This window comes from Primulina huaijiensis, chromosome 3 (genome assembly GCF_012295235.1).
Source record: "Primulina huaijiensis isolate GDHJ02 chromosome 3, ASM1229523v2, whole genome shotgun sequence".
NCBI lineage: Eukaryota > Viridiplantae > Streptophyta > Magnoliopsida > Lamiales > Gesneriaceae > Primulina > Primulina huaijiensis.
The window spans coordinates 8,935,983-8,947,111 of NC_133308.1; the positions used below are offsets into that span (position 1 = coordinate 8,935,983).

An 11,129-nucleotide genomic window follows, 5' to 3' on the forward strand; every position below is an offset into this window, starting at 1 on the left:
TTGGAAAGTACTTCCCATAGATCAACTCCTTGTACCTGGCCCAGGTAAGGGTAGCCAAGTCCACAGTATGAGCGGCTCCCTCCCACCAAAGGGACGCATCGTCTCTCAACATATAGATGACACACCTGGCCCGGTCGCCATCCCTCATCTGAAGCTACTCAAAGTGCAGCTCCAGAGACCCTCAGCTAAGAACGGATTAGTAGTACCCCCGAACTCCTTTGGGTTGAGCCGACAGAACTGCTCAAAAACGTCCACCTCAGGCCTAGGAGACTGCTGTACCTTCTCCAGTAGCCTAGCCATACCCTCCAGAACTCGGGTAACTGGGTCCACTGGCGGTGGTGGTGGAGGTCCTCTGCCCCCTCCAGAATCTCATCCTGCCTATCTGTACTGAGAGCACGTCTGGGAGGCATATCTGGATACAGTCCAATTTATAAACGTAACCCATCATGCAATTAATCTAGTTTTTAAAACATAATTCCTTAAATCATAAAAGCAGTTAAACATATACCGTAGATCATCATAAAGTGTAAATCACGTAAACATGCAGGTGATAACAGTAAATCATTTAAAACATAAAAGCTTACAGACTTGAGGTTTGAAGACTGAGCGGCAGAAGCTGGCGGCGGCACAACCCTATACAGGACCCTTTCTCTGATACCAACTGTAACGTCTACTATAAAAATGCGGAAATATATATTTTTTTAAAACCTCTCACTTTCGAAATAACATTTAAGTGTTTTGCTTGTATGCGCTCTAGTGAATAATATAACATTTAAAAATAATCGTAAATATTTGACAGTAAAAATAGTGCAGTTAAAAAATGGCCAAACCCATCCAAAAATATACGTAAACATAAACGAGTAAAAATTTCAACATCCAACAGCGAAATAAACAGCGTATAAAAATACTCATATCCTCTCTCAATATCATAACATCATAAATGTGCGGAAAAACATGAGGTCCTCGGGTCGTGTGCCCCACCAGGTCTGCCTACTCAGAGTTCAGCATCTCCAGGCCCCTCAATCTCGAACTCACCTGCATCACACACACCTAGTGAGTCTAAAGACTCAACACGCCTGTACCAGAAACAACAAGTACATATACATGGCACACAGAAGTGAAAAATAACATACTAAACATACCATTTATGAACTTTAAAAGCATAACATAAACGTGTCGTGTAAAATCATGACGTATCAAAACAACTCATCGTTAATCATCATTCATCATTCAACATTTATCATTAATCTTTTATCATTTTCTTTGGTGAATTCAGTTCATTGGAGGTGACTATCGTATATCATCATTTGCGATGGATCCATCATACATAGAACCGTGGTACCCGGCAGCTGTCGGACATCAATGACAGGATTACCCATCCACTGTGCATTGGCCTCATCATCATCATTTACATATACGTCTTAAGCATTTACATATACTTCGATAGCCACAACTAATTCCCATTATTCAAAACATAATCATTTTCATCACTTATAAAAATCACGCACATATGCAATTTTCCTTAAAACCAAGCATGCAACGTACATTTTCGTAAATTCTTAAAAATCGTGATCATGATGCATAAACATTTAAAACATAATAAATTTGTGCTCGGGGCGGTGCCAAGACTAAAATCTCACACAGGTGCAAAATGACCATTTTGCCTTTGGAAACCCAAAATTACCGTTTTACCTTTGGACCTCTAACATTTGACCCGAAGATTACCAAACTCCTTAAAATGACCCAAAACATATTTATAAACATTCTTAGACGTAAACTCAAGCCCATTATAAAACTTAACCGATTCATTTTAAAACTTGGACTGGGGTCTCTGTTTTAACCAGAATCGAATCGAAACTTAACCGAAATTTTCCCAACTTATTACCACACCTTAAAAACATTTAAGAGGCCCTAAAAAACTCAAGACCAAACCCCTAAGCTTTTCGAACAACCCATGAAAAGCTGCTGGATACTCACAAAAATCATCCTTCGAACCCTGGCCCACTCAACTCGATAGTCATCCACCCTAGGCACCGCCGGCTCGAAGCATCCCTGAACCAAGTCACCTAGGACCAAGATCAGAACCTATGGGACTTACTTGAACCATCCCTCGACCCCATGCATGCTGCACCAAGCCAACAACCACTATTCCCCGAAATCGCACCTCCCACGGCCAAAACCTAGTCTCCTCGATCGATCGGCTATGTGGATGGTTACAGCGGTGGTTCAACCCTTGCACCGCCAGCACACCCCCTGCACGATCCACAACCCAAACGAGTCACCCCTCCAAGCACACCTCTCAGCTCCTGAATCGATTCACACACTACTCCACCAAGCCGCGATCCCAGCTTAGAAACCACTTGACCCTCGACATACACAGCCCCTTAAGGCCCTAGATCGGCAGCCCCTCGCAACCACATCAAGAAAATCGTGAGAACCGAATGAAAAGTACAATAGAATACATAAAACTAACACCGAGACACACAAAAGCATACACCTATAGTTTCACATGCTATCACACAAATTTTACACTCAATATCAGCGTGTATTATGCACAAGAAAAGAACATGCATGCCTTGATGTAAAATGCGCAAGAAGGTCGAAGAACGAGCGTCGGGAAGCACCGGGGAGGAATTTTTCCTTGCAAGAAAATACTATGGCCGAAGGAGACTTGGTGCTATACTACTGAAACCGAGAGAAAAAGGGTTGAGGAAGAGGGTGTCGGCTGAGTGGAGATTAGTTTTAGTTTAGTGGTGATTAAGAAATAATTAAATAGTTAAATAATAGATAATGGGCCTTAAATTGTCATTTAAAAGTTTAAAAAGGAGTTTTAAATCAAATAAGCTTAAAAGTAGGCCCATTATGTTCAAACACACTCCCGAAAAATATTTCCTGTTGGCAAGTTTTTGAAAATATTACTCGAGTCTTCAAAAAGTCCTTCGATTCGATAAAATTTGCATACCGCTGAAAAATATGCTCTGGCAGATAAAAATACCCAACCAAGCCCATTTCTTGAAAAATACAATTAAAACATCTTATATTAATTAATAAAAACTAATCATGTAATAAAAATAATTTCCCTTATAATTCTCCGATCTTCGATCCTCGTTCGAGCGCGAAATTCATCTAGAAACCCTAATCCATGAACTTCTAAAATTTCATGAAATAATTATGCATAAAATGAATAAAAATAATTAAACACATAATTTAAATAAAAATCCTAGATTGCATGCATTCAGGTAACGTGATTTAAATTCTTGGACCTTACAACTCTCCCTCCTTTAAATAAAATTTCGTCCTCGAAATTTAGAACGTACCGAATAACTCCGGATAGCGACTCCTCATCTCGGTCTCAGTCTCCCACCTGGTATGAGGTCTTGGATTCTAACTTAGATCTCGAAAAAAGGCCAACTATAGAGAGGGCCCCGTAAATATAAATTACACATTCTTGTTCGGACGGATCGAGCTCACCTACCTCCCGAGGTATTCCATAATTTTATTGTAGACTAGGTAGAAATGGACCCTAGATTTCCATTACCCAAACTCATCCAAACCATCTGTGATTATTTCCAAATATGCCATGCCCGTGCCAGCTAAGCCCTAATTCCATTAGTTCACTCCTTGCTTTTTATTCAGATTAAGAGAACCGCTATGTGCCATTTTTACTTGTACATCCACCCCGAGTACAAATTTTTGTAAAGGAAGCAAATTCCAATAAGGTATGGCACAACAGATACTTTTTTGTCAAGTACACAAAGCCATGGCACTGTAATACGGATTGGATCATGAACTTTCCCATTCCCGAGAAATTAACTGAGCCGGACCATAACTTCAAGAACTTTTTAGCCACCACGAGTATCAAGTGTTTTGATATTAAGAGTTTAGTGGAGGACGACGTGCTATGTAAATTTAGGTTATGCGGGAAAAAATGGGGCTAAAGTGGGACATAGGTAGGATCCTTTGACCCTTTTATTTTTATTTCTTTTATTTTCCCGACCACTACTCTTATGTTCCCTTAAAGCAGACGACTGCATGATGAAGGATGAGATGAAGGCAGAAATGGCCGAACTTAAGGAAAAAAGGGCCGAGCCATCCCTCTACTGATAATGTTGAGGCTGAGCCCACCCCTCGCCAGCCTTTCAAGAAAGTGTCCTCCAAGAAAGAGGGGTCGGATTCGGGCTCGGGCCCACAGTCTTTGAGCCAGAAGGGTCTTGAGCTATCCATCCCTTCCAAGGGTAAAGGCAAAATGGGTGAGGCTTCATCCATGCCCGAGCTTGTGATTCTGGAGGGGCCTGTCACCCCGGCAGCCCGAAAATATCCTTTCTGGTGAAACCCGACGGGCCCGAGGCTTTGAATTTTGTCAAGAATTTAGTCTAGTCTGTGGACTTGGGGATCTTTCAATCTACCTCAGATTCCTTAGTTGAAGAGTCAATGGCCCTCGGGCTTATGCATATAACCTATCTTTAATTACTATTTATGTTGTTTCTGTAACGTCCCGAAAATTGGAAGGTCCACGTGAACCACATGCATGCAAATCATCAAATTTCTTATGTATTTTACTTAAATTATTTTACTACATCAAGTGCATGATTGCTACATGAATATGTGTTTTATGACATGGTTCATTAAGATTGCATGTTATAGGGCTTTTAGCAGTATTTCACGCTCGAACGAGGAACAGAGATCGGGTACAGTTATGGAGAAATATTTTCCTAAATGATTATTTTAATTATTTAATATATGATGTAATTGATATGAAAATGGGCCCTTTGCATTATTTTTGCGCGTTGAACCGTATTTTTAACCGGTAGACGGTTTTTAGCAAAACAGAGGACTTTTGAGGGTTCTGTTAATATTTTTGAAAACGAATTTAAATGAAATATTTTACGAGTGTGTAATTGGGCTTAATGGGCCTATTTTAATATATGTTGGGCCTAAACTCCTACTTGTCCACATTAATTTTAATTATGGCCCATTAAGCATTTACATTGTAACAAATCCTACCTCCCAAAACCCTAATCACCTTACCTCATTCTCGGCCGCCCCTCTCCACCTCCAGTAGCAGATTTTCGAAAGTTTCAGCAACTCCATACTCGAACTTTTCTCAAGGTTTGTCAAAAGAACTCTTCCCCGTCCCTCTGGTGTCCGTTCTACGCGATTGTATCAAGGTTGTGGTTATGGTGTTTTGAAATGTATTTGCATGAAATATTGTGGTTATGGTGTTACACATCGATTTTACGTAAATTATACACGACAATACGCATTCTTGTTATCATGCTTCTTACGTTTTTAGCTTTGGTTGAAGGGACTGCCTGGAACAATTGGTAGGGTACACAATTACGTCTGATTGTTTTTTGATTGAGATCGAAGCGAGATCTATTTCATTTAAGGATCGATAGGAAATACTTGTTTCGGGTTAGGGTTTTTGGTTTGATCGGTTGTTTCAAGGGGTGCAACGGTGCAAGGGCTGTTCTGGGACGTGGAGTAGATCCTAGTGGGTCTGAGACATGACTTGGAGTGGCTCGAGCAATAGTCGATGGTTTCAGACTACGATAAAATCGAGGAAGCTAGACGTGGATAGGGCTCGGTTTTGAGATGTTCGGTTGTGTCTCTTGTATTCGAGAGCGTGGGTTGACCTTTCATGGCTAGGGCAGTACAGAAAGGTTTGTTTGTGGTCTATGAGAGGTTGGTTCGAGCGTAGTCGGGGCTGGTTGGGCGTATAGAGTTTGGTTTCAAAAGTCGATTATTAGATTTCTCCCGCAAGGTTGGCGCCGCGGCGCTGCCCCTGTGGAGCCGCAGCACTTGCGCTTGTAGCGCCACGGCTCTGGCACATGGCGCCTAGGCGCTTACCAGCGTCGCAGCGCTACACTGCCAGCTCCTAGGCGCGGGTACTATACAGGTATTTTGCGAGATTTTGTGGTTATTGCTCGTTTTTGGGGTTCCAGTAAGTTACACCGACATGTCTGTGGTTATAAATGATTTAAGTTGAGTCACACGGGGTTTGGTTAGGAGTCGTTTAAATATGGTTAAATTGATTCAAGTTTCGGGTTAATTCGGGTTAAATGTGCGGAAATATTTTTTTTTAAAAGCTCACATTTTCAAAATAACATTTAAAATAATCGTAATTATTTGACAATAAAAATAACGCAGTTTAAAATAACAAAAATCATCCAAGGTTCAACGTAAATATAAGCGTGTAAAAATCATAAAATCATCAACGTATGAAAATGTTTAACTCCTCTCAAATCTCAATATCAAAATGCGAAAAACATTCCTCGGGTCGTGTCACCGCACTAGGTCTACCTACTCAGAGTTCAGCACGTCCAGTCCCCTCATCCTCAGGCTCACCTACATCACACACGTCTAGTGAGTCTAAAGACTCAACACACCTGTACCAGGAATAACAAATACATATACACGGCACACAGAAATGAAAAATATCAAACTCAACATATCTTTCATGGACTTAAAAGCATAGAATAAACGTGCCGTGTAAAATCTTCTCGTGTCAAAACATGTCATCTCATGTCATCATATACGTATACATTTTCATTTAATTGAATTCAGTTCATTAGTTATGACTTTCATATCAACTCTATCGTATCAGCTCTATCGATGGATCCATCTACGTATAACCACGGTACCGAGCGACGGGGACATCAACGACAACATTACCCATCCACTGAGCCTTGGTCTCAGCTCATCATATCTCATGTCATCGTATACATATACATCATCAGTCACAACCAACCCCCATCTTTCAAAAACATCATCATATTCATCAATTAATAAAAACATGCATATACGTAATTTTTTTCTTGAAACCAAGCATGCACCATATTTATCATAATTTCATAAAAATCATAAACGTGATGAATAAACATTTAAAACATGATAAAAATGTGATCAGGGCGCTGCCAGGACCAAAATCTCACCCCGGGTGCAAAATGACCATTTTGCCCCTAGAAACCCAAAATTTACCGTTTTACCCTTGGACATCTAAAATTGACCCGAAGCTTACCAAAATCCTTAGAATGTTTCAAAACATATTTAAAAGCATTCTTAGACGTAAACTAGTGCCCAATATCAAACTTAACCGATTCGTTTTAAAACTTGGACCGGGGTCCCGATTTTAAACCGAAACTCAACCAAATTTTTCCCAAACTTTATACCATGCCTTAACAACACCTAGAGGTCCCAAAACTCAAAATCCAGCCCCTAAACTTACGGAAACCAGCCCTCAAAGTGTCTCGACAAATCCGTTATTCTCCCTTCTCACACCCTCAAGGCCACGCCCGATCACTAGCACCCCTCGGCTCTCACTAGCTCACACCAGATACAAACCAAGCCCTCTAGGACCCAGACCAGACCATAAGGGACCTACTGAACCCACGCAACAGACCCATGCAGCCTACACATCGGAAACAAGCACTAGAACGCGAAGTCCCCACACCCGAGCCACTCTCCTCCACGCGTGCGATTCGCTAACACAGGTGGTTCCAGCGCGTGTTGAGCCCTTCCACGCCTTGTCTCAGACCCACCAGGGTCTATTATAAGAATTTTCTAGGTCACTGCGGTGCTAGATGATCCCTGCACTCTATTTCTCCCAAGAACCGAGATACCACATGAAACGTTTCTCTCTACCCTTAAACCTGCAGCGACAAGCAATGCTTCTAACCAAGACAACCCCTTGACACCATTTACAGCCCTTAGCATCGAGAACTAGCAGCCCTTCCACGAAAATACAGAAAAAACGTGAACAACCGATAGAACTTAAAATTAATAATTTATTATATGTTAAAACCTATATTTTAAAATTTAAGTTTCATTAAAATTATAAAATTATGTTATTTTAGTATTGTGTGTTTATATTTAAATATTTTACTAAATATGTTTTATTTTCAGGTTTTCTACATGTTGGTAAAATAGTGATAACTCAAGCTAGAAAATTCAAATGGAGGTGATTCAAATATTTTTGGAATCCTTGAGAAATTATCTACAACTTTGCAGAAGACATGATTGCCTAAAAAATTTGTTAAGATGATCAAATTGTGAAAATATCAAAAGGAGGACAAATTTACTTTCACCATGACCAGCATATAGTAAAAAAATCATAACTATTTCAATATTTAACCAAATGAGGTGAACCAAGTGGCAAAATTCACTTAGAGACAATTCCCCATATGTTTGCTATTTTGAGCTGAGTCAAATTCGGCGATTAAAGTCGTGGAACAAAGCATTGAAAGAAGGGGCATGAAATTGAAGTTGGAGGAGACAAAGACTACTGTTACAACTACATTGCATTAATAGAATTTTTGACCCTTTCTCTCATTTGGCCTATAAATAGAGGCCTTGTGCTAGCTTGAGAATCATTCTATCTCATTGTAAAATATAGTGTGAGTGTGTATAAAAGTTCTAAGTTCCAATATATTTTTCATTTTTCAAATTATGAGTGATGTTTTTAGTGTTGATCAAAAGTAAGTTCATGGAAAGCTAAATCTATTATGTCAAGGTGAAGAGGATGAATTCTTGGTGAAGTAAGATTGTTTATATTTTGTATATTCTTTATTTAANCAATTATTATTGTTATATATATATATAATTATATCATATATTTCATTTAGACGATAGCGTGGCTCTGCCGGTTGTTCTAAATGAAATATTATGATATCTAACAATCTAACATTTACTTTATCGCAACTAACTTTTACTTTCCGCATCTAACATTTACTTTATTGCTAAATTTTACTTTCCGCATCTAACATTTACTTTATTGCAACTAACTTTTACTTTCCGCATCTAACTTTTACTTAATCGCAACTAACTTTTACTTTCCCGCAACTAACCTATTAAATCATATATTTCATTTAGGCAATAGCGTGGCTCTGTCGGTTGTTCTAAATGAAATATAATGATTTAATTTAACATTTATTTTATGCAGTTATATATTTATATAGGTACCATATATAAAATATCGGTGAATTCGGTATTTTCTATAGTAGGAACTATATTATATTAGGTGTGTGTTTAAATATTTTTATTTTTTTGGAACCACTATTTATGGTGGTTTCCTTTGTTTTACTTTTAGTTAAACAATATTGCCTAAACCAAGAATAAATCCTCGAACCTTTACAAAATTTATAATTTGTAAACTTCGTTCTTGCATTTGATAATCTATAAATTAATAAATTTAAACTTAAAATAACTTCTCTATGGATCGATCTCGTACTTACGAAATATATTACTTGCAGACAACCTACACTTGGGTGAATTATAATTTAAGTAGTAGCAAGTTTTTGGCGCCGTTGCCGGGGAGGTATAAATTAAGTTTATGTTTGTTAATTATGTTTTATTTATAAGTATTGTGTTTTTTTTTGTATGAGTATTTGGAGTCGAAAAAAAAGTGGTAGACTTATTCGAGTATCTGAAAATAATTTAAACATGGATGATAATTCAAATAATCAAGATAATGATAACAATAATAACAACAATAATAATAATAATCAAGAACATGATCAATTAAGAACACTTAGGCACCATATGAACCCTATTAGAACTAGTGCCCCATCTTGTTTAGTTTTTCCTCCTGATGCATCTAATTTCAACTTTAAACCTCAAATTATTCAACTTTTACCAAATTTTCATGGCTTAGATTCTGAAAATCCATATTTACATCTAAGAGAATTTGAGGAAGTTTGTAACACTTATAATGATCAAAATTGTAGCATGGATATAGTTCGATTAAAGCTTTTCCCTTTTTCTTTAAAAGATAAAGCTAAAACATGGCTACAAAATTTGAGATCAAGTTCAATAAGATCATGGGAAGAAATGCAACAACAATTTCTCAAAAAGTTTTTTCCTTCCCATAGAACAAACTCTTTTAAAAGACAAATTACTACTTTTTCTCAAAAACAAGGAGAAACATTTTATCAATGTTGGGATAGATATAAAGAATTACTTAATACATGCCCACATCATGGTTTTGAAACATGGAGAATAGTTTCTCACTTTTATGAAGGTCTAATACCTAAAGATAGGCAAATGATAGAATTCATGTGTAATGGAACTTTTGAAGATAAAAACCCAAATGAAGCTATGGAGTATTTGGATTCATTAGCAGAAAATGCTCAAAATTGGGATAATATAGGCACAATAGAACCACCAACAACTAAAATCAATAATTCAACAAATGGGGGTGGTATCTATAATCTTAAAGATGATATAGATATTCAAGCTAAACTTGCATCTTTAGCAAGAAAAATTGAGTCATTAGAAATGAAAAAGAGTGGTCAATTAAAAAGTATTCAAGAAATTGTTTGTCATATATGTGATACACATGATCATGCTACAAAAGATTGTCCAACATTACCTTCATTTAAAGAATGTCTCCATGAACAAGCAAATTATGTTAACAATTATAAAAAACCAATACTAGATCCTTTTTCAACATCATATAATCCTGGATGGAAAAATCATCCTAATTTTAGTTGGAGGAATGATAATAATGCACAACCCTCACAACAATATTTTCAAAATAACCAAAATCATCAAGGTTATATTCCTTATGTTACACCTCCAAGAAAAAACTTTGAAGATGTAATTCATGCATTTATCCAAAAGCAAGAATCTATCAATATTCAAAACAGTCAATCTATGACTGATTTGAAAGAAACTCTTGCAAAATTTGCATCTGCACTTAATATTCATGAAAAAGGAAAATTTCCATCTCAACCTCAACCTAATCCTAAAAATCAAAATCAAGAATTAAAAAATGAAAAAATTGATCAAATAAAATCTGTTATTACCCTTAGAAGTGGTAAAATAGTTAATGATCCATATAGTAATGAAAACAAGGATCATTTAAAATCAAAGAGTAAGGATGATAATCCTGATAATTTTGAGAATGATGATACCTTAAATTCTAAAAATAATATGTTGAATGATAAATCATCTGAAATAGTAAATGAATCAAATAAACCTCCACTATTTTCTCATGCATTAACAAATCATAAAAAACAAAAAATGATTCTCATATCTATGAAGTTTTTAAACAAGTAAAGATAAATATTCCATTATTAGATGCTATTAAACAAGTACCTTCATATACAAAATTTTTAAAAGACTTATGT

General features: G+C 37.1%; 1 non-coding gene across 1 annotated transcript; it reads right to left on the reverse strand.

Annotated features, from left to right (window-relative positions):
• Positions 1-9,872: 9,872 nt before the first annotated feature.
• On the reverse strand, positions 9,873-9,983 carry LOC140974701 (small nucleolar RNA R71). The gene has a single exon (XR_012174857.1). It is a non-coding gene; the product is annotated as a small nucleolar RNA R71 (small nucleolar RNA).
• Between the last annotated feature and the right edge of the window lie 1,146 nt (positions 9,984-11,129).